We start from the raw sequence: 27,883 nt of genomic DNA, 5'->3' as shown, positions 1-27,883 counted from the left end.
TACCATTATTTGCCTATTTCAAGGTAACTTTTTGTAGGGCATCTTTTTTTACCATGCTCAACTCTAGCAAGAGGTAGGATTCGAAGCTGCAGCTTCCGAGCCTAGAGGTAGCAGTGGTATCCACCACACTATCAGCTGCCGTACCATATTGTATTTAACTCACTCTGAAAGTCACCTTGGACAAAGCTGACACATGAATGAATAAATGATAGATAAAACAAGCAACAAATGAGAGTGGTATAATAGTTTAAATGGTGTAAGTGGCCCATGCTGAAAGCAGAGTGCATGTCTGGGGTTTTAAGGGGTGTCCCATTAACCCTTTGTGCAGTCACTGGCCAGAAAGAGGGCACAACAAGTAATAACATGGTTTGTTTCCACTTGTCCTCTGCTGTGCGTGCATCCGAGGTGGTTTTCTTGCCCAACTATCATGGACACCACTAAGCCGTTTCCCCTGTTGGCAGACGATATGGTTGTAGAAATTAAACATGTATTTCAGAAGAAAGTAGAATGGCCCACAAGTACAGACAGGCAGACACACACACGCTGGGATTCATCCTCGCTTCACCGTCTCCTTTGTGGAATCCCCAGTAATCCACTCATGTGTGCTCACACACAATGACACACACTCCCACGCGATGACTCAAGCACAGACATGTGTTTGCACTCACAACGGCTCATCCTGACATACACGCACATCTCACATGGCGCGCTTTGTCAAAAGGGAATAAACACACGCAGGCTCTTGCCCTTGGGCTCACGGCCATGCTCGCACTTTTCTATCACGCCCAACGCTTTGCCGTTCAGTTTGGTCATGGTTATCTGCGATGCCTTCCAGTCAATTAGCGCATTCCATCCGCTTCCATCGGGGAGTTGGAGCAACGGCTTGGTCAACCGTCACCGTGAGCAGCACTGACATCGAGTCTTGCCATTAACATGACGGCTGTTCCTCCAGGACCGCCCACCTCTACTTCCTTCCACCTTCCTTCGCTCCTTCATTAGGATTCCTTACAAAATTTGCCCTTGACGTGAAGTTGGGGTGCAGAGCTCCCGCTGCGATCTTATGATTTCTTTAATGTAGACACAGGTTGTTAAATCCGGGCTGTCACTCTTCAGCGCATGAAGCCCAGGGTGTTCAATGGTTTTCGTCGCCTCTAGATCATTGGGCTCCCGCTGAGCTGCAGGGGGGTGCCCAAGGGAGCAGGTAGATGTCTATTTCAAGGAGTCGAAGCAGAGGTGGGCTGGGGGGGTCAGGCAGTTTCAGTGACTCATTTGGGTGAGGGGCATGCATGGCAGTGAAACAGCAGACATCTGAGATAGCCACCACGCAAGACCTCAGGTTGAGTCACAGAACCATCCTCAGCAAAGTCTGGCACGTCCGTCATTTTTTTTAAAAAAACCCTCCTTTCCATTTCCGGCGAGAACAAAAAAACGACTGAACAGATGATTTTTTTTTTCCTTTCTGGAGATCGACAACGGCTCGCTCCTCGGAGAACAAGACCATCCACTTTGTGTCCTTATCTCACATCTGTGCTCATTTGTTTGCGGGAGACTTTGGTGGAAATGAGTTTTGGAGTTAAAGAGCGTGCTCTCTGTGCGTCTGACGGGAACTAATCACCCGCACCCAGTGGAGCAGGCATGGGAAGATGTAGGATGGCAAGGATTAATGCTAATGAGATACAGATAATGACTTTTTAAACTGTTTCTGGGACCGAACTCGACCGCCCTGGTGCCGAGTCAGTCGCTTCATTCTAGAGACCTAGACCATCCGGCACTTTCAACTACAGCTTTGTAAAAATAGCCTGCGCGTGAATATGAACTTTCTGCGTCACTCAGCTGTGTCTACTGCCGTCAGCCCCTTAAGCAGTCAAAGGAGTGGAGCAGACCACGCAATTAAACCTCGGTCGCTAGTTTCAGTGCATATTCGTAACTGTAGAGGTTGGGGGATCCTAAATGCAAGCCAAGGATCTGCTGCTGTCTGTGAGTCCATCTGGTCCATCTCACGAATCTCTAACGGCGTCCAGATACCCTGTTCAGATGTGGAATGTTACCCTCCGACCTGCTCGTGCCACAGGGGTCAGCGGTGACAGCTGGCCGGGAAGTGTGTGTGTTGGCACAGAACATGCAACTCTGCACTTTACACCTGTTTATAGACGCAGGCTGAAAGAAGGAGCGGATGGCTGGAGGAGTTACCGTCAACCGAGGCCTCTGGGTAGAGTGCTAGCTAGAGCTGCTTTTCATTCCCGCCGTTGAGAGCTTCATCGTGGAGTATTTACAATCTTTGGCGTGCTTCCATTTTTCTATCCTAATTCTCATATTTGTACAACAGCAAGGCACTCCCGTACGCCACTGTTTCTCCTCCAAGTCCATCAAAATACCGCCTCTAGTTATCTGATGTGCAAAAGCTGCAACTCTTCAAACGGGTTCCAACCTGGTTGCAAGTTATCCTTTGTTATTCCTGGAAAGTTAAAAAAAAAATAAATAAATCTGAGATTACATTCAGTTTTATTGTGAGATAATGGATTTCTGAGACTGGGGGGCTCAAATCATACTTGCTTGATAAACTCAAACAACACATTGATGCCAAGACCTTATTGATCAGAAGAGGATTAAAAGCTATAAGTCACACAGTCTGATCTGCTGCTTGCAAAACGAGAGATTAGGAGGGGAGGAGGGAGGGACTTATTGGATGGAGAGGCACGTCACGTATAGGGAAGGGGAAGGACAGTAGGGCTGGGCGATAGTGTTGTTGCCACAGCTAGTGTATATGGCATTACTTTCTGGGGCTCCGCCCCTCCTGACAGCATGACACACTCCCGGGGAACTTCAGTCAATGATCAAGCAAGCAAGTGGGATCCAGACAAGTTAGTTTGCCTTTGTTAAACTTTAGGTGGTAAATAGTGGGGAACTACAACATCTATATGTGAGGTGGGAGGTGGGGGAGTCAGGCTCCCTGCGGAGCAGAGTCGAGAGATTTCTCACGCATCCATCGCTTCCCGTCTCCTCTCGGATCTCACGCTGACTCGCTAATACCTGTTCAGACATTACTTTGATGCCTGGCGTTTACCATGTCAGACTTCCTGTCTCACTCGTGGGAAGGCTGGCCCATTTTTGTGACATGCCTTCCTCCCACTCTTTGTCTCGCTTTGAAGGTATAATTAGGTGTCAAAGCGCATTGCTCTGAGAACCGATCGCCCCAGAAGTGGCGGAGACCCTCACCTGGAGCCGGGCCTGGGTCTGAGCCTTCAACAGGTGACACTCAAAAGATCGAGTTTGATTCCCACCTGCTGCTGTTGTACCCTTGATCAAGGTACTTACCCTGAACTGATATAGTAAAAATACATTACATTTTCGGACCCGCTTGTCCCATACGGGGTCACGGGGAACCGGAGCCTAACCCGGCAACACGGCGTAAGGCTGGAGGGGGAGGGGACGCACCCAGGACGGGATGCCAGTCCATCGCAAGGCACCCCATGCGGGACTTGAACCCTAGACCCACTGGAGAGCAGGACCCGGTCCAACCCACTACGCCACCGCAACCCCCTACAGTGAAAATTATCCAGCTAAATAAACTGCTAAATCAGTATAAGTCGCTTCGTGTACAAATGTCACATTGAAAGTTGCTTGGTAGCGTCAAATAAATGAATAAATGTACATGCAGGGTCGTGCGAAGAGGGTTTGCCTCGATGCTAAGACAGGCTTTAAAGAAATACCCAAAAATAGCTCATTTGTATGCACATATTTGACTGATAGACTGATTGATCAATCGATTGACTGATTTGACTGCATCCGCATCCCTACCCAGTCTCCACTGAAATATTAAGCGCGGCAGTTTCACTACACTGCTTTAACCGCAATGCGAGGAAAAAGGTGCGTGAAGGTGTGTGAACATTTGAAGGGATCTGGTTGTGTGGCGGTGGGGACGTGCACTCCGGTAAGTATTTTTAACACGAGGAACAGCACCGTTGCGCCTTTAACGCAAACGTTGAGTCGTCCTTCCCATGTCCGGATACCAGACGGTCCCCTAACGGCTCATACTTCAGAGGAGGGACTATTTCCGGAGAAAAGGGGGAGACCTTCTTCTCCATAAATCTCCTTTTGAGTTCCCTGAACCTCATTAAGGGGCCTCTTCTTGTAATGGAGCACACAGCTGATAAACCGTGACATATGGGCACGGGGTAATGAGCTTCTGTCGCAATTTGTTGCTTCAGGAATCATTTTGCTCGAATAGTCTGTACTAAGCCCACCCCCGTGACTGGTCAAACCCCAAGCCTTACTGTCTCATATCCCTCCCCCCATCTCGCCACAGCCACATGCCTGTTTTAACATTTGCTAATTTTGTGCCCGAACCCTTGTTCTAAGTCATTTGTGGTGCAATTCGTGGTGTAATGGGTTATGTAATACTACAAGGTGTAAAAGGGTCATTACTCTTATCATTGATTCTGGAGTCAATGTTACATGAGAGAACAGGAGGGAAACAGAGCATGGAAACGACTTGACGCACGTTTTTAAGGACATTTTGTTTATGGCTTGAGTTTCAAATGCGTATGCGCGTTCTTCACGTAACGCAACCACATACAAAGGCTATTATTATTTTTAACCACTATTTATCTGGCATTCTTCTGCAAAGCAACTCACAATGTGAGGTTTGTAAACTATGCTACGTGCAATGGTTTATCCATTTTGTACAGCAAGGTAACTTTTACTGTGTCATTACTGGGTACTTCAATCCAGGGTGCTATGGGGAGAGGTGGGATTCGCACCCAGGTCCTCCGATTGCAAGGCAACAGCTCTAATAACCGGTATGTTGCCTACAACCCCCAGAATAAATGTGCATTAGAGTAATGAAGTCGGAGCTCTCTCCAGGTCAGCTCGTGGTCACCCTTGTTCATCTCCCTTCCTCAGACTTAATTTGGTTTAGACACTTCATTTGGACACAGGCTACAGTATTTTACGACCATTGAGTCAGCTGATGTCTTTCTTAACTACACTGAAAAAGGCTCCGCCGGGCTTGTGTTTGGCTCTTCCGATTGGCTGAACGAGGCTTCACCTCATTGTGCTGTGTGACAAGCGCCAGCTGCGCTCGAGTTGCGGTGGAATGGATGTAAATTCGAGGACGGTTGATAATGGCTGAGGTCGCGTTACGGACTAAATCCGCAGTGTTCTGGTTCATTTCTTTTCAGGTGTCACACTAGAGGGCCTCACGGTCAAGGTGCCTGCTCCCATGGTCTCGCCGACCTGCTGAGAGCAGTCGATGCATCCACCCAGCACGCCGTGATGAGCGTGAACTTTTACCGGTTCCTATTACACGCCGTTAATTCGCCCATCATTCATGACCCGTTTCCAAGGGCAACAAGCAAATGGTTTCCGGGGAAGCTGATGGTCCATCTCCAGGAACATCTCCTCCTGTCTCTCACATGCCAACACCCGTGAAACACGCTTTCCACACGGAGATGCGCACGGCCACCCTTCCAACCACGCGCCGACGCGTACGAAAGCACAGACACACAACGTTGCCCCATGCCTTCCCCTCCTACCACGCATACCCCTCTCTCAAACACAGCCAGTGTGTACACAGCTGTGGCATGCACAGAAACACAAACACACATATGGTCACACACTCATCCACTTAACCACATGCTGTCCATTTGAGTTTTGAACATTTTGAAGAGCGGTTGGTCACTAAGTCATTGCGGGTCGCAGTCTGCCTTCCTAAAGGGATTCTTCCTTGGGTGCCGCATGTCTCCAACTCCACGGGCTCCTGCTTGGCACCAGGCCTCATCGCTCTTTGGAAGGAAGGCCATGTTTTAGTGTCTCTAAGCAGCAGCGAGGCTGCAGGAGAACATGGCGATCGCGTGCACTCAATCCACGGCTTATGAAATGCCGTGGCCGGGAGCCAGGTGCTAACAGGATAGTGCCGAGGAAATCCTCCCACGCAACATGAGGGCTTTGTACCACTCCTGCAAGAATGGACGAGAACGTGGAACCATGTAGTAGCGGGGTTCCTTCTCGAAAGGAGATATTTGCAAACACATGCATGAAGCGGCCAGTGCAGACGTTTCCGGTCGATGAGCTGATTTGGCGTGAGTAGGGAGGATCGCGGACCCGTGTGAGAATGACAGAGTTCTGGCGTCCAAACTACTGCGGCGCCCTTCAGAAGGTCACTCAAATTTAGGTGTCTCCAGCAAAATTCTGCATTTCTCAGTCTCCTTAGATAGAAGAATCAGTGAACCACCAGAATAACTGCATTATTCAATTCTGACTTTAGGACGAGGTCATTTTATTCTGTTGCGCGTTCATGAATCCAGACCTGCGCAAATGAGAACGAAACTGTCTCCTTGGCGTGAGAAAGTTGGGAGACGGCAGGTCTTCAGGCGACAGGCCTCATGCCTGTCTGGTCCACCATGGCACGTGCTGAAGATGCAGGATGGCCTTTAGAGCTCAGCCTCCTCCTTTTCCCTCCCCTAACAAACCGCAATTAATCCAGTTAGTGCGGCACTGGGGCGTGCGGCGTCTCCTCCCTCATGCTGGCGGAGAGCATGACAGCAGCTCCTCAATTATTAATCCCTTCATTTCTGGAGCCTAAGGGGTCTCTGGGGGGCTGCGTGTGCGAGCCATTGATCACTGGGGGGTGCGACCAGCCATACAAACAGCGGCGCTTTTGAACAAATTGCAGATCGGTTTTACCGGGGCATGGAGGGAGGGAAAGCAAGGAAGGGGTTGGGAGAGTGGAAGTAGGAGGCAGATGTCGGTGGAGCCGGGAGTCCGGGTTGGAGGAGAGGAAGGCGAGTGAGGGGAAGAGATAAGCGGCGAGAAGGCTAGCGGGGTGATGCGACGGGAGGCGTGGCCATGTCCTTCAGCTGGCGGAGCTCCTCTGACGGCCTGTGAGGACTGTCACAAGACGTTTTTAGAAGAAGCACCGCTCAGTGGCGGGCTGCACAAATTAGGCATTAAAACGCCTACGGGGCTCAGCTTGAGAACAGTTAGACACAGTCTGTAATTAAGACCCACTCCCAATGAGTCATCATCTTCGGTAACCAAGCAATGGCCAATCCCAGGCCACCTCGTAAAGCGTGCGAGTCCTTAAGTCGAACCCTAGGCTCGGGAAGAGGAAGGAAAAGGCACCAGGCGGGCAGGCGCCGCTACCGCTCAGCGCTTCTCGCGGCCGTATCCTGCTGTGTAAATTCACGTCACCGCAGTTCAGTAGTGGTATGGCGCTTTAAACTCGGCTTCTAAATGAGGTCTTGTCGCATGAGCAACGGTGGTCAGGTGCTTCGTGAGTGCGGTGTTTTCAAGTCCCTCTTATGCCCTTACGTTAAATAAATGCTGAATAGTCAAATTTGTTTATCAGTGCAGCGGGTTTGGCTGGGTCCTGCTCTCTAGCGGGTCTGGGGTTCGAGTCCTGCTTGGGGTGCCTTGTGATGGACTGGCGTCAGGTCCTGGGTGTATCCCCCTCTGGCCTTGCGCCCTGTGTTGCCGGGTAGGCTCTGGCTTTTTCAGCCAGTGTGTGTGTGTGTGTGTGTGTGTGTGTGTGTGTGTGTGTGTGTGTGTAATGTGTCACTTGAACGATCCAACAGAGGAACTATTGCTTCACACTTAAAGGACCCAGGTTCGAATCCCTGCTCTTTCTGTAGCACTCTTGAATCAGATACTTATGAACTGATATGGTAAAAATTACCCTGCTGTATAAATGGATACATCGTTGGAGGTATTGTAACCACCCGCATTTGAACGTGAACAGATGTTTATTGTAAATAGTTATGAATAACGGGAAATGTAAAATACAGTCGTCGTGCAACCGCAATGGGGCCTGTCGGGGTTATAAGGGGATGAGTGCCTGTTGGGGAGTGTGAAGATTGGCTTGGGGTGCAGGTCCTTGAGGAAAGAGGTGTCCTCGAAGCAACAGCATTATTTCTTCGTGTACTAAATGTAAACGTAATGTAAATGTACTTGTTGATACCTCTCGCTGTGTGCCAGTGTCCCACGATGTTAAACGAGACACTGTGGACGTGGTGCAGGGTCTGCGAGTGCCGTGTCGCACGTTCAACAACTGTGGTCCAGTATAAAACGGGATTATTTAGTGGACTGGACCTCTAGAAAATTTATGGGATCTGTTCGATTGTTGTTTATTTGTGTTTATCATCCATCCATTATCAGAAACCTCTTTTCAAGTGCAGGGTCATGGTGGTCTAGAGCCTATCCTGTAAACAAAGAGTGTGAAACAGGGTAGTCCATTGCAGGATGATTGTATAACTCATTCACACACACACACACACACACACACACACACGCGCGCGCGCGCGCACACACTAAAGGGCAGTTCTCAGTCACCAGCTCCTCTGAAACACGTCTTTGGACTGTGGGAGGAAACCAGAGCACCTAGAGGAAACCGACTCGAAAATATGGATAACATGCAAACGCCGCACAGACAGAGCCAGGTTCGAACCAGGAACTGCGAAGCTCCAGCTCTCCTCGCTGCACCACTGCTGTTTTAATTGATTTCAATGTATTTTTGGCGACCTGGGGAAAGGAACCCTGAGTGACTAAACAGAAGGAGTGTGGTGTCTGCGGCGGGTCGTGAGCAGGTTGGCCGCCCTCTCTGGATGTGGCTGCCAGGTGTTGTGACAATGGCTCTTTTCCCGTCCCCTCGTCCTCGTCCTCCAGCTGCGCACGCGAGAGCAGCCCAAAGGAGCGCAGGAGGGTTCCTCCAAAGGAAGATTGCTGCCTATTCTTGTCTTTTTCTGCTCACAGGCCTTGTTTCGAAATGACGGCCCATTGTGCAGCTGTGAGCGGGAGCTCGGTTTTAGCTGCAGGGTTGATGGTGAGGAATCTAGATGTTTCCGTTTGTTTATGGTCGAACATTAGAGCCACACGCTGGGTGGTAGTTTAGAGTCCAATCTTGCATTTGGCCTGTCAAACCCGTGGCTTTGTCTAGAACTCTGTGGCTCCTGGACCAGAGTATACATTAGATGGCATATAACCCCCATCCTGCTCTTTTGGGAAAGGGGGGGGGGTCTTCCGCTGGGTTATTGGCCTTCGCGTTCATTGTGCAGCCGTCTTCTGCAGTCAAGGGAGACAAACACCCCAGGTCATGAACGCCAGTCTTTGTGTTTCCACAGGGGTTTGCCGAGGACCACCCTCTGATTTTGGGTTTATCTGTGGGGGTCCGACCCCCCCGCCTCCCTACCCCCCGCACCACCAGCAGCACAACTCTCGACCTCCGGTCCTGTACACGATTGCTGGAGGAGGAACGTGAACGATCAACCAGACCGCAGGCCACCATCGCTGCTGACTCTGACGGTGAGTACTTTTGACCAGAATATGACCAACTGCTGTGACAATTGACACATCACTGGTGCAGAACCACCAATAGGAACGACTTCTATACCCAGAGGCTCTCGGCTCTCTCTGGGTACGGAAAGCAAACGGATGATGTAAACGCCACTGTTCACTGCAGTTATTAGTTTATAATCAGAAGGACTTCCGGTTGTTTCCATTCATACAGACCAAAACTGACAGTCTTGAGTCTGCAGATCAGTTTCTGCCTCCATCCTGCTACCTGCTGCTTTGTTTTTAGTTGTTCATTCATTTTAGCAGAACTTACAGTGTTATTGATAGTGATTTACCCATTTATACTTATTCACACACACACACACACACACACACCGTCTGAAACTACTCGTCCCATACGGGGCCGCGGGGAGCCGGAGCCTAACCCGGCAACACACAGGGCGTAAGGCTGGAGGGGAAGGGGACGCACCCAGGACAGGACACCAGTCCATCACAAGGCACCCCAAGCGGGACTCGAACCCCCGACCCACCGGAGAGCAGGACTCAGTCCAACCCACTGCGCCACCGCACCCCCCCATACTTATTCACTTGATAACTAATTTATTTATTGATTTTTCTCTTTATATGTTTATTACTTTACAGGTGTCGGTATGTGTGTGTATGTTGTATGTGTGTGTTTAACTTTTTTAATGGTGCTGGAGAAAAATCCGGAAGGAGCCGCAGAGCTAAAAATTGAAGGTCCAGCGGAGGGTTGTTGCAAAAGGAGTGCTTTTGTATTCTTTGTGCCTGAACTGCTGTTTCTCCCGTCTGCTGCCAGGGAAGGTCTCTGAGATTCAGAGGGAGATATCATGGCTGGAAGTGGGTGGACAGGCGTGAAATATGGTCGGACTGCATGGCAAAAGGCGGAGTGTTATGCAAAATATTCGCGTATCGCCCCACTCATAACCCACCACTGCTGTGCATTAACCACCCAGGAGTCTGAGTGTGTGAAATTCCTGCCGCTCTTCACACGCTGTCATCCACTTCCTCGCTGAGTCACAGAACAAACGCTGATTCGCACTCAGCCTCCTGTCCCGCTGCTCCAAGAGCCCGCTTCCTGTTTCCGGAGCGCTGCTTGAAATCACAGCAGCAGGTGGGCGCAGTGGTTAAAGCCACCGCGTTCCAACCAGAGGATCCAGGACTGAATCCCCTTCTCGCTGTGGTACGCACTGGTCAAGGTTCTTACCCTGAATGGCTCCGGTAAAAATTACCCAGATGTACATATAAGTGAATCACTGTAAATAGTTCACATTTATCTGACACTTTTCTCCAAAGCAACTTACAGTGTTAATCTACCTGCAGTTATTTACCCATTACCCACTGGGTAATTTTTAACAGGAGCATTTTAGGGTAAGTACCTTGCTTAAGGGTACTACAGCTGGAGGTGGGATTCAAACCTTTCACCTTTGGGTCCAAAGGCAGCAGCTCTAACCACTGCATTGCCAGCACCAAACGTTTTCCACTGAGTGTCAGCTGAAAAAAATAATAATAATAATCACATAATAACGCACTTACCCCACTGTCGCAAGGTGAATTCCATTGGACCGCAGGACATCAGCAGGTCTCATTCAGTCACAGAATGTACTACATTTACAGTAATTTCTGAACATATGTCGACTCGTGATGGAAATCGAGGTTTCGGTTGGAGTGGCACTGGGGGAGGCGGCGGTGGCGGCGGCGGCCGTGCACTGGATGCTCTGCGGGAAAGCATTCGCTCTGGAGCGGTAGAATTAGAAGAATTTAATCAGGATAACAATTCTTAAATGGTTAGAAATGTATTCCTGTGAGTGAGATTAAAATTTTTCTTCTGCGTTATTACTACGCCCAACTGTGAAGGTTTAGACATTAAAAAAATACAAATCACTGTGTTAAAAACTCTATAGCATTAAAATGCAAATTTAATGTAGTGAGTGTATTGAGGGATGATAAATACCTTCATCCCTCACGTTTCTACATGACCTCTAATACTGTCAGTGTTCCTGTAAATAAGTGCACTTTCACTGCATTCACAAGTGTGAGAAAGTTTTAAACGCATGTACATATTGATTAAAAACTTCCTGTTCTGTTTTCTTGGTTTTTAATGCGTTATTTTAAAAATATGCTGGATCGTAAAGTCGTTGCATTACATTTACTCATTTAGCTGACACTTTTCTCCAAGGCGAACTTAAAACGTTGGACTATCGACAACTACTCATGTATTTAACACAGCTGGATAACTTTACTGTGGGAAATTAGGTAAATACCCTACTCAACAGAACTACATTTATTTATGTAGGTGATGCTTTTCTCCAGAGTGACTTACAATGTGAAGGTTTTTACAATTACCCATTTATAGAGCTAGGTTTACTTGAGCAATCTAGGGTAAGTACCACAGCCAGAGGTGAGAATCGAACCTGTGGGTTCAAAGGTAGCAGCTCTAACCACTACGCTATAGGGTCGATTAGTGTAGAACTACAGCAGTAGGTGAGATTTGACCCAATGATGTTTGAAGCCAAAGACAGCAGCTCCATGGGCATGATTTTTACCATATTAATGCATTAAGCAAATCAGAGAAGCTTATTGGAAATATCCTCCTGCTCAGAGGAGGGACTTTGCACTGTGCAGTTTGCCGAGCCCTCTTGTGTGAGGATGGAGCAGATTGCAGGTGGGAGGTGCAACATCTTACCTTCCATGGACTGCTAGAATTCCCCCGTGGATGATGGGGAGGGGTTCCGGTCCGGGTGCTGGTTGCAGGGATCCAAAAACCCCCCCGTGGTTTCGGTTTCCGGTGCTCACACTTTATCTCGCAAACACTTAGAGCTGCAGAGACATCAATATCTGCAGATTGTGATAGCTCATCTGTTATGACAAGATACGCTTTTTTGTCAGCTGTGATATGGACCCCCCGTCACCATCCCCCCCTTTTGGGAGGGGGGATTATAGTGACTGGAACAGCAGATCCACCAGCAGCTAACATGCAGATTTCATTTCTTTTGTGCCTCCCGGTGCGATGCGTTGCTGTCGGAAGGGCTCTGGTGCTCGAGAAACATATTCCGCCCATTTTCCCCGTCTACATGCCCTGCGTCAGGAGGTATTCCTCTTTTCTTACCTTACAATTGATCAGCAAGTGAATAAACTCATGCATAAATTTTTTTCCACATAAGAACAACGTGCTGTTGATTCAAAGACAGGCAGACGCTCGGGTTCCAGGCCGGGGGATAGCAGCAGACGCGATTAAGTCCAAAAAAACAAGAACGAAAGCGAGGCCGCTTTTGTCGGTAATTGAATCCCAGAAGCAGACTGACTGGGTAGCGTAGCTTTTGCTGTGGGAGTCGTGATAAGAGCCAGCTTTCAGCCATCACTTGCAGATCAGTGTGTGTTTGGGCGAAGGGTGTTACCTTACCGCAGAGCACCGTCGCTGGCAGACACAGTGGTGCTCCATCTCTTGATATTGATTTGTGGGTCGTCTATGGTCCCCCAGGAGTCAGCGCAGTGGGTTATGAGCTCTCTGCCCACACCTGAAGCCTGTGCTCGAGGTTGAGGGGGAGCTAAGGGTAGCAACCAAGATCGGTGAGAGCGCTGCTGGGAGGGCTGTGTATGTAACGTACTCTTGCCAGGTGTTGATCCTCACTACCTTCAACCTCCTCCGCAGCACATATTGGAGGTGGAGAATAAAGAGAAATAGGACCGCCCATCTACTCATGGGCATGTTATGTACATATGCTAATTGAGCTGGCTTGGACCCTAAGAAGGTCGTGTGGGTCTTTTGGGAGCTAAGTAGGACGAAGGGGTGGGAAGGAAGATGAGTACTGAGAGTGTGAGAAAAGTGGGAGCTGACAAAGAGGGACTTTGAGTCTTCCAATTCCGCCCCGACTCATGACCAAGTGGCAGCATCAGTCTAAGCGTTTCCACTTTGTGTCGCTAACCATTTATCCAAGTCAGGATTGTGTTGGTCCAGAGCCTCTCGAAGAAGCATTGGTTGCCAGGCTAAGCAGGACACACCCAACATGGGGCACTAAACCCCCCAAGGTAGCCACACAGATTAGAAATTTAGAGTGACCAATTCACCTGAAGCGATTCTTTATGGGAGGAAACCTGAGCACCCGGAGGAAACCCGCAAAGACACGGGGAGAACATGGCAACTTTACACAGTCTGCGCCGGATTCAAACCGACATCCCAAGCACCATGAGACATAGGTTTGTTCTGAAGAAACAGGTGCTCCCAACACCACCCTCTGACCCTGATCACGTCTCCATCTGACCGCCATGTTACAGTTTCCACCTAGGAATCAGGTGGAATAGCACGTTTTTAATAAAAAAAAAAAATCACTTCCTTTTCAAGAAAAAAAATATCTGCCTTCAAGACCCGACGGAAAGTTAAATACACGCTCACCAAAAAATGAGGGAGAAGCTGAAATAAAGTGCTATAAGATCAACACTCAGTGACAGTGAAAACTACGCTGGTAACTATACTGTATATATTTATATCATTTAATGACACAGAAATAATGATCCGACATGGACTCGTTTCGGCCGTGGGTCTTCCATACATCAATGCACCCGCGTGCTCGCACACACAGACACACACACACATATAGCTACCCCTGTGAGTGCTATCCTTATAACAGTTTGCTTTCAAGATGCACCATGACAAAGTAACAAATGTTTGTTCCTTTCATCCATCATAAACAGTGCTTCCCGTTGCTCTCCTTTGTGCCCTCTAATGAAAAGCTTCTTCTACCCAAGTTGTCCGAACGCACAAAGTCGGCTCCCTGGCACTTCAACAAGCTTTGGATTGACAGCCCAAACTTTGCACGGGCTGACTCCCAAAGCCTTCCTTTGTGGTGACCTCCGAGCCGTTGGGGACATTCCGTGGACACAAGCCGCGACGAGCCCACATGAATCACTTTTCCACTCGGCGACAGACGGCTGCTAAAACCACAAAATGCATTCTGGAGGACTGACGACAAAGGGCTTTTTTTTTAACAGACCCTCCTACCCCTGGCCGCCTTCAGCTGGGAGATCCGAGCCTTAGGGAACATTGAGAGAAGCGATTTAATGTCCATCTCCGTTGGGCGTTTGTACTGTCGACATGCCTTCCCACTTTCTGCACATATTTCTAGTTGGATACCTATGCAAATAAAGGACGTTTTTGAATCCATTTTTCGGTGCCTTCCTAGCAAATTACTTTGACATTCCTTGCATTATTTCCCAGCAGCCCTCCACTTAGGCTGACAGAAATCAGAGTTGAATTATTATAGTATAGTTATGCTTTTAATAACACAGAAATCAGTGGCCGCTGCCGTAAAAACCTGACAGTCTGAATCATTTCTCTAGGTTTGAGCGAAAGCAGGAAACTGTGTTGGATCGATGCAAGGTGTCATGGAGAACTACAGCATCTCTTCTCGCTGCCTGTAAACAGTTACATTTTCGCGTAGAAGCATCGCTTCAAGGGATTCCTTCCCTCTCGGGTTTAGATCGTGACAAAAAGCAGCTTGAGTGATGACAGGTGGCCTGTAGGCATTGGGTGACCCGTCCGGATCGAAGGCCACGGCTGGAGGCATGTCTGCGTGAGGATGTTCGTGTGTCTGTTTGCACCACAAGCAGATGACTGAAAAGATGATTGATTGCAGTTTCGTTCGCTTCGGTCGCGGCGGAAAGACTGGTTTGATGTTTCTGAATGAACTCCCTAAGAGGACGAACGCTCCATTCATCTCTTGTCTTGTCGCAGTTTGGCTCCTGCGAGGAGGACTTTGAGCCAAATGGCTGCGGTGACGCCATGAATGGGACAACCTTGGGATGACCGAGACTTAGGTCCACCGAGGTCTCGGCGCTTTCAGGAAAAACAAGCCCCTCTGCAGGAACATTTGGCCAATTGTGCTCCAGGCAGGCATTAAAAACACTCACCCAGACCCAGAATGCTAATCCACCCCAGCAGCACCCAGTGAAAAGGTTTTGGGCACAATGAGAAGTTCATTTGTTAACTTTCTTTCATTTAGCAGTCAGCTTAAAGTTGGCATCTGACTGAGTCGCCAAAATTAGCGACAGAGTGCCCCAGTGATGCACTACCGCCAAGTACTCGTTGCTTAGCTTAGCATTAGCTTAGCATTCAGTTTGCTTGTGCTGCTCCAGGTTCGACTCATAAACAAGAGCGACTAAGTATTTCATCCGTTTTATTTCCTGTAATTAGTGTCAGCATAATTCAGTTACAGCCTGGCTATCAGCGGCAAAGGTTGTTTTCCCTGCCTGCAATTTCCAATATTTCAGGTTTATTTTTTTCCTGTTTATCCATGTCAACTTGGGGTAATTACCTCAAGTGCTTTTCAGCAGTGGTTATTAGGAATACACAAAGCACGACGAACACTGCCCACTGGCCTTTTGTAGCAACATTTAAACAGCTAGTTCTGTTTCATGGTATCGCGAATCCAGTCAGCGCACTACCCCGGTACCTCTCGGTTAAGTGTAGTGCTGTGCACGCATTACTTATGCTGGATGTGCTGCCAAAAGGAAGAGAACTGCACTCGGAACTCTGATGTCTCTCTTTTGATCAGATATTCCTCAGTATCTCCTCTTCACAAACCTTCTGCTACAGTCTGTACGAAGGCCGGGAAGTGCTTATCTAAGAGTACCTGCTTCTACCTGATTTAATAATGAGCAGAATACATAGTGAGCCTGTAGATCCAATAACCCAAATCCAATAAAGCTCTGAAGTTCTGCTCTAATCGGGCCACCCAAGGCAAACTTGATTACTCCGACTCCAATAACAGATCCATTTTATGGTTTACTGTACTGAGAGCGCCTGGATCCCTCTCTCTCTAATAAAACCTTAATAAAAACACACGTAGGTCGAAGGCACCTAAACACCCACACCTAAAGACACACACGCACACAAACCCACACACACTCGCACTTTCACAGACTAATGAGACCGTCGGATTCAACAAGCGCAGTGCATTTATCATGCGCTCACTCCTAATGGCATCGCCGGCAAGGCTTAGCAGTGCTCGCCGTCAGCTTCTGCCGGTTATAAATGGGCCTGTTTGCCTCTCCATTTGTCCAGTGTAGGTGTGTTCAAAGCACCGAGCGGGACGCAGACGAGCAACAGAGGCAGCATATCTCCCACGAGCCCCCCCCCTCTATCTAGCTCCACCTTCCCTTCCATGTTGTACCATTTCGGCTTCTTTCGAGAGCCATTAATTACCAGCTGCTTCTTAGGAGAGACCCCCCAGTGCACCTAATATAGAAAGATGATTGACTGTATCATATTGGTGAAAAAATAGTTTAATGAACCGTGACCGTAGTTTTCCCACAGATGGATCCCAGTTGCATTTGTCATTTCACAGGATACTGTCCTTGTGCGTCCTTCACTCCTCGAGCCCCACTCTAACTGTTTCTGCCGTCGTTGCCCTAGCAGCACGATGTCTTCGTGTCTCCTGGCTGTCACTTGGCATTGTTCTCCACATCCCCTTACCTGACGCCGAATTCTGTGCGGGGAGCTTTTCTCTGGGAGGAGAACACGCCGTGATAAGAACAGATGATTCCTTCAGGAAGAAGGGCCCCTTAATCACTTTGGGATTTGGGTGGAATGTGGGATTATCCTTCCAGAGGGGATTTAGGGGTCATCCAATCTTCCCTGCAATCTGAGTCCCAGTATAAAGGCTAATTCCTCAGCACCCCTACCTTCTCTTTTCTCTCAAGGTGTGATCTGGAAGGTGCAGGGAGCACATCCTAGTGCTCTATTGGTGCAGTTTGGCTAAGGTGACATCCTTAATGTCCACCTTGCTCCCACGGTGATGAACTGTCCCATCGTAGCTCGTCATGGCTATAGCTGCAGATGTGCACTATGATAAATGAAATGGGGATATGAAGCGCAGTAGCAAAAGACATCAGTGTGTCATTTCAGTGGCAGATAAGAGATACAGCCATGGCAGCGCAGTGATGAAGTGTTTAATCCCAGACGATCATCAGTTGGATTTGTTCTCCATTCCTTGGGGAGTCGGGGGCTGCCCGGCAAGCAGGGAGCAAGATGATGGCCCTACACTAAAACCATCAGCACCGCTAGTTTTAGCACCATTGACTTATAGTTCAATGAGTGTGCATCGACTGCGCCAATTGGAAAATCGTTCATTTAAAAAGATTGCCCATTGTGTCCAATGGTGGCTAAAGAAACCAAGAACAATGACCCTATCAGATGCTTCACATCTCTTTTCTTCTTATTAGCCTTGAATAATGTAGCGAGAAGTGGCCAGGTTTTTAGCCTGATTGAATTCTCTTTTGGCTGCCTCTGGGAAAATGAGAGGTCCATTTAGCTCAACGAGTGTTGTATTTTCTCCGATCTTGTTTTATCTCCGAAGCTCAATGCTATATTAATGCCTTCTTAGCAAGCATTAATCACAAGGTCAGGGCAGCACAAGGGAGGTGAGCGATAGCAGTCTGCACTTCCTGTTTGCCCTCAGGCCGTAGAGAGAACAGTTGGTTTGGAAGGCAAAGGACTGAAGAAGTAGATGATCGACTAAATGAACACCTTCCAATCCAGTAAGGTCCATACTACAAGCAATGTAGGAATAGGTTCGACAGGATGAAAACTTTCAGTCTGGTAATTACATTTCATTATGTTTGAACGTATGTCATATTTTCATGATTGATAACTGTCATTTAAAGTAGTTTATGACACTGTATTTATCAAAAAGTGATCACTGTGCGTGACGTATGACTGAAGCGCTGGTGTTTCTGGTTTGGATTCATTATGAAGTCATTCAGCTTGACAGTATTCACTGTCAATACAAAGGTACCCAGGGAAGGCCTTGCCGTGTGTTTAAGTAAGTCTTCAGCATTTAGGTAAAACTGAAGGCCTCTTCACAGCCATGAAGGTTGAGTGGCCTTGAGGGGCATAGGCTTGTCTGCAGGGTCTAAATGAATTTGATTTGATTCTGTCATGGTTAAGCCTCAGTTAAGTAAATGGTATCTAAGGGATTTGCTTTCTCAGGTTTTGCTCAGAGTCACGAACTTTGCCAAGAGTCCCCTTCTTGATCGTCCTCTTCAGGCCTCAGACGGTGACCTTCAGTTCCGTTCGTGTTTTTGTGGTCGTATGGCGATTCCCATCGAGCAGCACTGATGGGCATTCAAAGACAAATCTCCATCTGAGTCTGACGGGGGATTTGGAGTGGCGCTGGCAGAGATCCAGAGCCATCGTTCCAGATCTTTCGACGTCAGATGATGAGGTGAGCTGGGAGGTTGGGAGAGAGGTAGAGAGGCACACTCACAGGCGGAGGGGAACCATCACTCTCTCGATCTCTCAGTTCAATCCCATCTCGATAAGAGTGCCCCAGGCCAACACGTCAGCAGTCCTCGGAGTTCAACAAGAGTCTAACTTAAGGTTCTGTGAAGCAGCACGACTCTCGGAAGCTCTTTTCACAATGACTTGCCCTAAATTTGTACCCGAGTAAAGGTATCTGTAAGGAATGGCAGCCCAGACAGTTTTTTCACAATACGTAGGACCCGACAGCCATCCAGTGGGGCTTTTCTTGCCGAGGTTGCTATGAGACCCCAGTCTCCTTTTGTGGGAAATCAAGTTGATGGAATGATTCGGAGGACCATACAGTCAAGGTAATCAAAGACCGTGCCTAGTTCGCAAAGTGAGACTTGGCTTTACCTGTCACACAAACGCACAGATTCACCACCCTTGCATCTTTACTGGTCACCTGCTGACCCGAGAAGTTGCTGACCATCGCTGACCACGGTACATTAAGTTCAGTGATAGCATGCCCACACAAAATTACACCACTATAAACCACTTTCCACTTATCTCACATACATCTCTTCAACAGTCACTCCTTCTACATTCCCGTCCTGCATGTCCACCCATCTAGAGCACAGTGGGAATCATTTCCATCAGGCTCCGCCTACGCTCTCCCACCTCCGAAGCTGTGTTCTATTAGGAGTGGGCCTAGAAATGTCTTTATACCTGTAGTCAAGCTGCCAGGAGGAGCAAGTGCCCCCACGGGGTCTGCAATCGAGTGGATTAAGTCGAAATTCACAGCCACACTCCCTGGGCTCTGCTGGGCCGTGATAAGTTTCCTGCACATGGTAGCACTTTAAAGGTCATCGTGGGATACCAGGACACTGGATGGGGGTGTACTGCTGCCACACACACATCTCCTCCTGGGACAACAGGGTCTCCGTTGAGACCTTCATGTTTCCACCTGCATCTTAGAACTTACTGAGATTGGGATGTTGTAAGAAAAACAGGGAACCGTCCTCCAAACTGTGAGAGTTAATAAGCAATTGTAATTTAAACTCGACAAATCAGGTCAAAGTCTAAGCCATCAGATATTATGCAGAACAGCTTTGTACAAGTTTAACAAGCCTCGGATTTTAATTTGTAAGTATGGAATGCCAGCACTTGTCCCTTTGACTTTTTAAAGAGGACATTAGATTAATTTCAGGCATTAATTGCATATCTATGTGCCTTTATTGTGGGAGTTTTAATTTCTTACTTTCAAAACCACTCTTTTAGATTGTATGCTTACTAGTGGAATCCGGTGTTCAGGCAATTATATCTTTAAAATTCTCGCAAATTTAAGCCCCCCCTCCCCACCGCCCTCATAGATCAGCAGCTTGCCATCACTGCAGGCACAATTAAATTAAATGAGAACATATCGGTGTAAATATTTGTTGCAGCAGCTCCTGGGGGTATAACGTGGATTTGTATGGCCAACATTTAAAGTCCGTCAGTGCATACTTCTAATTAGCACCTCTACCTGCTGTCACGACTCCCTCGCCAACAGGCGTAGTTGCAGGGTCCGCTGCGGAGGTGGGGGGGCTCACTGAGGCCTGGTCACAGCCCACCTGCCTTCGTGCTGGATTTGCCTTCAACTGTGATCTCCACACAAGGGGAAAGAGCTAGATGGAGACTTCAGTGCCCTGGCGTTTTGCCCAGGGTGGCACTATGAATTATTGATTTCTTCATAGGGGCAGATTGCTTGTGAAGACGGTGGAGCTGAGAGCAGTATTGGGTTGCTCCAAGCAGAAGAATGTTGTTTCAGGATGACACGCACAGAGAAAGAGCGTGAGAACAAGGAAGGATTGCTTCTGTAATCGCTATCAGGTTCACTAATGACTTTAATGCTTCATGGAGCCAAGGAGTGAGGATTTTGGGCAGCACCCCACAAAAGTTCTTTGTGCTAATCTGTGTCCTGGCAACAGCACTGCTCCTCCTGAACTCCCAAAAACTAGAAAGAGCCCTCCTCCATCACCGGTGGTGAATTCTTAAAAAGCCAAGAAAAAGGGTTCAAATGGAGAGAATGGTCAATACGCATAAGGTCACAATCAGCTCCTGATGCCAACCTCTATGCCGCCCAGATTTAATTACAGCACTGATCGGACACTTCTAATGATCATCGGTGTCATGCCTATGTACAGAACTGGATATAAAATCCAGTGGCTTGTTTTGCAATGTCTTTGCGATGGTTCCTGGGTCTAACTTGCACTCGTGTGTCTACAGGGTCGTCAACGGACGTAGGCGGAAGTAGGACTGTCTTCATGTCTGGGGTGTTCCTAATCCTCAATTCCAGAACAAAGCCCTCGAGAACTGGAATCAGTACTTCCATGACAGTCCAAAAGGGAACAGTCGATTTCACTTCACTGTCAATGACCAGGTCACTCCAGGTCATGCAGAAACATGGACTGGATCTACGGGTTACCCTCTTGGTGGTGATGGATTGCTGGCTTTGAGGTCTGGTAGGAAGGGAGTCCATTGACAAGCAAGGGCAAGCCTTTTTGGCCTGGTGTCAGACAATACTCATGGTGGGAGGAATGAGTGACATTGACGAGGAAGGGGTGTGCTGGCCCTGTCTGTCAGATCAGGGGTCTGTTTCGCTCAACTGTGGCAGAGTCAACCTCCACGAGGTCCCCAAAGAAGGTCAGCAGCCCTTATTTTCTCCTTCTCTTTCTCAACAAATAAAATTAGACTGCAGTCCTCACCGTAGCACTATTCGCTACAATTTGTCTCATGTTGGATACGTTGAATCTATTGTCGTATACCTAAATCTGTTATGGTTTTTTATGGTCTATATCACCATGTTGACCACTGTCTTCCCCCAGTCTGGGGTTTAGGTACTGATCTGACATCATAACTTTCATTGCCTTAGCAGGCACACAGCACCCAGGAATGCAGACTTTAACCTATGAAGGTGTGTGTGTGTGTGTGTGTGTTGTGGGGCCATTTGTCGTGTCTTAATGAGCTTCTGAAGAGTCATATTTTTTCGCTAAGCCATCTTAGACCACGGTTAACAGTGGCATTGAGTCCCTGATGAGTGTCCACCATACAGTTGCATTTAGAAAAGCCGTCCATCTAGCAGACATCTTGCTCAGGGTGGATCCTGGGTGCAACCTGCAAGCAGGTGTGATTGACACCCCTTGATTGCAAAAGGGTTTTGGCATCTACACTGGAGGTTGTTTAAGACCGCATAATCCCCTCGAGCTAGGTCCTTCACCTTGGATGCTCTGGTCAAAACAGAGAAGAACAAGTGGAGCAGATGAAGTGTCCCTTGGGTTCCCCCCCAGGAAAAGTACAGCACTGGGGGGGTAGAAGGAGGTGTGAAGCTGAATGACCATAACAGGAGACTTGTAACTAGCAGCAGTTCTGGTAGGCGCCTCTTTTGGGCCAAGTTTCGGCGCCGTGGGGGCACGTCGCCCCTGGGCCTTCACCTCGGCTGGCAGCCGGTCACTCACAGTATTTCTGTTCTGAACAACATCGGCTTTTGTGTCTCACAGCACGCCCGGCACGTGCCTTCTTCATCTTTGTTCCGCCTCGTCTGCTAAACAGCCGATTTACTGTTCGCGCGCTTTAGGTCACATCGGTCTTTAACATGTGACCGTGACTGCTGTGCTGTAGGGAAACGCAACAGTCCAACGCGAATAGGCTTATAGTGAGACACATTTAAGCAAATTATGTGCGTACGTCAATCCTGTACGGCTACGTGTTGAAAAACTCTTCTGCTTTCACATGGCTGCACATGTTGTTATAGGGCCTCTGTTATCGAATCTTACTGTTATTAGTTAATGCGGCCGGCAGTACTTCAGGACGCAGCAGGAGGCGAAATATTTGCATGTTGTGTAACTGTTTCCATTATGTGTTCAGCCCGTGTGAGTGTGTGTGTGCGTGCGTGTGTGTGTGTGTGTGAGGTTGGTGGAGGGAATTTTTCTGAGAAGTACAAGCCATTAGTCTATGCCCCTCCTCCCAGGCTGTCACCCCTACTATATAATAGCCTGTGACATGGAGGCACTGGGGGGCAGTTAATAGCCCATAAGGGCTAGGGGTTAATGTGCCTGATCATGTTGGAAATGATATGGGCAACCCAGCTGGTTTATTTACACTAGGGTGGTGGGAGGAGTGCTTGAGTGGGAGGAGCTTGAACAAGGTTGGGCTATCGATATAAAAGCTTTCACCTAGAGTCTGGTCCTGGTGCATAAGCACGCACACACACACACGCACGCACGCACGCACGCACGCACGCACGCACGCACACGCGCTGTTTGTCCCAAGTGGGGTCACCACAAACCGGAGCCCAACCCGGCAACACAGGGCGCAAGGCTGGGGGGGGAGAGGACACACCCAGGACAGGACACCAGTCCATTGCAGGGCACCCCAAGCAGGACTTGAACCCCAGACCCACCAGAGAGCAGGACCCAGTCAAACCCGCTGCGCCACCGCACCCCCTGCTGTGTAAACATAGTTTACTATATTTGAGTGCATGCCTGCTTATTCCAAGCAAATCAGGAACACAGGTACGTCTAATGGTGCAAAATACCAGAGCCGTTGAGTCTTTCGTGTGTTTCAGAAGCGGTGGAGGACTGAATATGTTGTAATTACAAATGTCCAAGTTCTGACAGCGTAGGAACATTTGAAAACAAACAGTGAGAGAACACTGTGTTTAGTATGAAAGTGAAACAAAATATGCGATTTCGTGGATTATTTGAACAACAAGCGCCCCAGGTCAGTATGTGCTGAGCAGAGCTACTGGAGCAACGCAGGGGTGGAAGGACTGATCTTCAACATATGGCACAAACTGACAATCAGTAGGAGTAACAAAGCTTGTAGAAGAGCTTAACATTGAAATGCTGTGCCAAGAAAATATTAGTTATGACAATGAAAGATTTCTCGAGACTTTTCCCAGGTTCTAGAAGCCACTGAGACACAGACTGGACTAGACAGTCATCCTCTTAATTTTGTGGACTTTGGGGTTATCTCTTGACCTTATTGCAGAATGCTGGTCCTGGATCTCAAAATGGCTGTGTGTTAATTCATAAAGCTTCCACATCAGGCCTTTTCTAACTTCCGCTTTAGATTAATCCGTTACTGTGTGCCAACATTTCAGTCTGCTGTGAACAAAACTTGGGAGTTTCGAAGTTATTTTCAAAAGCCAACCACGATCGCTGTTTCTTAGCCCACGCCGTCGCTGACCCCGTTCGTATTTATTGACCGAACCCTAATCTTCCATATTATCGTCTTCTTCTTTTGACAGGGGCTGTTCCTGTGCCGTCTCCTACGATGTGCTTCTGAAGCCCAAACCAGGAACCTCCTCAGTCCCCCTTCCCCAGCAGCCCCCGCTCCCCGCCCCACCCGTCTGTTACTCAAGACCTGATATGACCTTCGTGCCAGACATGCGGCCGCACCTGGCTGTGACACTCATCCTCACTTCCTGCTTCCTGTGTGTTTCTGCCATGGCTACACCCTTCCCGAAGGACCTGGAGCCAATCAGAGTCATCGGTCGCCAGTGTGAGTGTGCCTACATTATTGATGGGGATGGTGCTATGGTTCACGAGAGACAGGTTTTCAGTTCTTTTGGGAGGATCAAGGGTGGGTCTTCAGTTCAGTATTGAAAGGGTGTGTGTTTATGGCCATGTGCCTGCCCAGTGGCCACGTGTACTAAAACCTGAAGCGTGTTCTAGTGTAGATTCAGCTGCTACTTGCAGAGCTCCTCCACCATGTTAATTTGTCTGCAGGCCGATAATTGATCCCTAAGTAAAGAACTGGCGCGGCTTCGCCCCGCGCTGGCGCGGACAGTCCACTCCAAATAAAACAACGTAATTAAGACAGAAATAGAGCGACCTAAAAGAGAATCAGAGGTGTAATGAAGATCATTTGTCTTCAATTTCCCCCACTGACACGCCAACTGAGCTTTTGGAGATATGGCTCGTACGCGGTGTTACGCAGGGCGTTCCCACAGAGGGATCGGTTTATTTGTATGCATTGAGAAAACCGGGAGGGAGTTTGTTCATCACCGGCCCAAACTTTTCCAGCGAGGGGAAGCAGTGAGACATAATTAAACCACAAACAAGATGGGACACTGGGCCAGCGCTCGTTTGTGACCCATATTACTGTGGTTTAATTGTGTGTGTGGCAATGAGAGGCAGCGCCAGCTCGTTTAGGGCGTGGTTTTGGGACAAAGAAGGGAGCCGTTTCGGCCGTCGCCTTGTCAGGCATTAGAGACACTGGCTTGTTTTTGTGCAGCTCACCACCCGTGGAAAGGAGCCATGTGGTGGACATGCGGCTGATGTCTTCACATTGGTTGTCTCCATTGTCATGTTTGCATTAAGTCCTGGCCCAATCATGAAAGGCCAGGGGGATGGATAAGTGTTGGGAGCTTCTAGATGCGATTCCCTCCCGATTTCTCACCTACACATCTTGCTTTTGTCACATAATCATTAAATCTTAAGGCTATCCCTAATGAAATCGGCTGACACCCCCAGCAGTCAGCAGATGTTTGTAGTCGCTAACAGCTTTGAACTAAAAAGCTTGTTTGAACAACAAGTCTCCTGACAGAAACGTACAGTAACAGGCAGGTGAATTTGTGCACAGCAGATCTTTCGGGAAGAATATCGAACCACGAAGATTTAAATCCCACTCTCAGTATCTTCATTGGATTTGTCTTTGTAGCATTTTGTTTATGAGGGGAAAGATCTGAGAGGATGAGGTCTTCTATTACACGTGTTTTCAGTCCAGTTTTATTCCAGAAGGCTTTACTGGGGTTCATCTCTGTATGACACGTGTTATGGAGTAAAATCGCTGTAATTTAGGTCTTTAATCATTCTCCTAATCATTTAATTCCATTAATCGTTTTAATTAGAGGACTTTGGGGTAGGTTGTTTATTGTGCATGTGTTTGTAGAAGGCCTTCTGAATAAACTCTATGCTAATTAACAGAGGGTACTTGTTATCAGATTTGCAGCGGATGGACCCGCTTGTCACCATTATCTTATCTTATTCCCCAGTCTAGCACAGAAAGAGCTCCTCCCCCGCCCAGCCAGGTTTTTCGTAGATAAACACGGCTGTCGTATTAATGCCATACTTTATTAAATCCCTTCTGGGCCTCGCTTCCATAAAGAGCTGTCAAATGTAAGCAGGTCTGAACTCCTGGAAGTGCATGACTGGAATTTGACGTGGACCTTAAAGGTGAAGGGCTGACTTAGCAAGTGGACTGCCAGGAAAAGTGGATCTGACAAGCTTCTCATAAAATTGAATGTTATAATTAATGCTTAGCTAACATTATGGTAACGAAAGGAGGCTGAAAGAGGCCAACAGAGTCCCTCGGAAGAGTTTTAAGCCAAAATCACTGTCCACTCAGTAGACATTCATTCGGTAGACATTCATACTTGGCTATGCAAAATCCATCTTAGGGTTGATCAGGTGGGGCTTGCCCTTTCTTTCTTTCAGACTCTCAGGAGTACCCTAGCTTTCAGGGACTGATGTCCGACAATGACACAGCAAGGCTGGGCCTGGACTTCCAGAGAATGCTGCGGATTAATCACCATACTCTACGTAGCGGCCAGGTGAGGCCTCTCTAGTCACTGGTGATGAATACGAATGCTTCTGTCATACTACGGTTACTCCTGATTTGCTCCACATAATATAACTATATCTGTTAATCAGTAAAATTTAAATACTTGAGGGCACCAGTCCTCACATATCTATATGTATGGTCTTTCCATAGAAGCTTCTAGCTCAGCTATTCCGCAGTAGACCAAAGGTCAGTGCAAAGGAGCACATCTGTTTCCTGCTATGTTAGCCCTCCTTGAAAATGCCACCAGTTGCATTAAGCTGTCTTGGAAGAGGCATTGCATTATGTCACACTGCGCTATGTCAAGCTGGCTTTCAAGCGCACTGCGTAGGAGTCTCCGGGGCCCTCAGGCTAACGGCTTCTGTTCATCCTGCAGGGATCATGTCTTCGCGGTCAATCTGAGCACCTCGGTCCGAGCAGATTGTCCCACAGCAGGTACGGTAGGAGCCCAAGAATGACACGGTGTGCACTGCGGAAACAGCACCGTGACCTTGAGATGAGAGCCTCCACCATTGGAAGAATGCAGAAGATCTGGGCATTCTCTGATGTTGCAGCCAAAGATATCATTAATTCTTTTTTACTTAAATCAGCGTTTACAAAAATGGAAAAATATGTCAGCGTTCTTTCATTATGTCCATATTTATGATCGTGTTGCAGCGTACGCCCTAAGGCCAATACATTTAATTAAAGTAATATTTAAGGAACAAATTTAACCGTACATATTTAGAGAGCTCTTGGTGAATGTTTTAGAGGGCTCTGGATGCTTCTAGTGAATTACAATGAGCCCGGTGAACAGGGAGCACTTTTTGTAGAGAAGTAAAGTTCCTTTTAGGGTGTGGGCATTAGCCACGTTCATGATAGCAGGATGACACCAAAGGAAAACAGGAGCACCTCATCCTCCTTCGATCGCTTACCTGATAAAGGCGATGATCCCATGATTCCCATGGTTCCACCTCACCCCCAGTGTAAATCCCACATGAACCCAGGTCCATCGGCCCCGAACTCTGGGTTCCATCCGCTTCTGGGGACCATCGATCAATGGCCCTCACTGGATCCACCCTTGTGCCAGAAACAAGCATTTGCTAAGAGGGGGAGGAATGGACAGTGGTCCTGGGTTTGGGGGGAGTTTGTAATGGTGCCGCATCGCGGTTTTGTTTTTCATCCTACCCCAACTCCCCAGCACTATCGTTCACTATGGACTTGGCAGGTTTAGGAGCTGGGAACTGGGATTTGTTATCTCAGGCTGGAGGCCTGCGCAGTTGCTCAAACAGACTGGCCAACTGCATCCCTCAGTGGAGGTGCCAGGCACCCGTTATAGTGACGGAGTCTCATCTGTGCCGGGGGGGTCCATCCTCTCTTTGTCTTTGTTGCAGAAGCTGACCTGGAAGACAAAGGACGGGAGAAGTGTACCGTGAGGGGCAAAAACACGTGTGAGTTACCACCCCCCTCCCAGACTCCACCCCCATTTAGGCAGCCACTCTGGCATTGGCATAATGTCAGCTACACACACACACACACACACACACACACACACACACACGCACAAGCAGAGCACACACAGTGGCACGCACGTCGCAAACACCACAAACCCAGGGACATGGTTTGCACTCTCATTGTTAGTGGTGGTGTAATGGGGACAGAGATGTCGAAGTGTCTGTTTCTCCAAGAACACACTCCCCCAATCCCTCCAGTTGGGTCTCCCTAGGGAAATGTCACTCTCAATAGGGGACACCATGT

The 27,883-nt window shown here is 48.2% G+C and overlaps 1 pseudogene; it reads left to right on the top strand.

The window, feature by feature from the left end:
- Nucleotides 1-27,851, top strand: part of LOC114909409 (semaphorin-6D-like) — a 70,511-nt pseudogene extending 42,660 nt beyond the window's left edge.
- The last annotated feature ends 32 nt before the right edge of the window (nt 27,852-27,883 follow it).

The sequence above is a fragment of the Scleropages formosus genome, chromosome 23, assembly GCF_900964775.1.
Source record: "Scleropages formosus chromosome 23, fSclFor1.1, whole genome shotgun sequence".
Lineage (NCBI taxonomy): Eukaryota > Metazoa > Chordata > Actinopteri > Osteoglossiformes > Osteoglossidae > Scleropages > Scleropages formosus.
Note: the sequence above shows the minus strand (reverse complement) of the source record. Positions and strands in the feature narration are given on the sequence as shown.